Source organism: Mus pahari, chromosome 13, assembly GCF_900095145.1.
Source record: "Mus pahari chromosome 13, PAHARI_EIJ_v1.1, whole genome shotgun sequence".
Taxonomy (NCBI): domain Eukaryota; kingdom Metazoa; phylum Chordata; class Mammalia; order Rodentia; family Muridae; genus Mus; species Mus pahari.
In genome coordinates, this window is record NC_034602.1 from 81,605,894 (window position 1) to 81,606,735 (window position 842).

The following is an 842-nucleotide window of genomic DNA, read 5'->3' on the forward strand; positions in this document are numbered from 1 at the left end:
ATAGGGGCATGGCTGTAGCAGTAATAACTCAGACTGAGGCAAGCGGGATGCTCAGGAGCTTGGGACTAACCTGGACAACGCGACCAGACCCCTCTGTGTCACCATCTTTTCAAAAAGGAAAAGAAAAACAATAATCAAACTCAGCCTGGTTTATTTAGATGAGTTCTCAAATGCTTTCTAATCTTCAAAGTCTCAAGGAGGACTGGCAAGATGGCTCAGTGGTTAAGAGCACTGACTGCTCTTCTGAAGGTCCTGAGTTCAAATCTCAGCAACCACATGGTGGCTCACAACCATCCGTAATGAGATCTGACTTCCTCTTCTGATGTGTCTGAAGACAGCTGCAGTGTACTTACATTAAATAAATAAATAAATAAATCCTTAAAAACAAGCAAAAAAGAGGAAAATCAGTCTCAAGGAAAATCAGAACACACAGGATAGTTGGTCTGGGCCATGATACTTGCTTGTAATACCAGCACTTGGGGGAGCGGGCTGAGAGAAGAGGGTCAGGACTTCGAGGCCAACCTGGGCTACATGAGACATGGTCTCAAAAAAAAAGGGGGCAGAAAACAAAATCAAAACATAAGTGGGCAATTGTGATAAAGGAGCAGTTGTGAGGCCTGCACACAGCATTCTGGGAATTCTAGCGAAACAGTCATGCCTACGTCTGGAGGCCTTCCCCTTGAATCTTCTTCTTTTTTTTTTTGTTTTTGTTTTGTTTTTTTGAGACAGGGTTTCTCTGTGTAGCCCTGGCTGTCCTGGAACTCACTCTGTAGACCAGGCTGGCCTCGAACTCAGAAATCCAACTGCCTCTGCCTCCCAAGTGCTAGGATTAAAGGCATGTG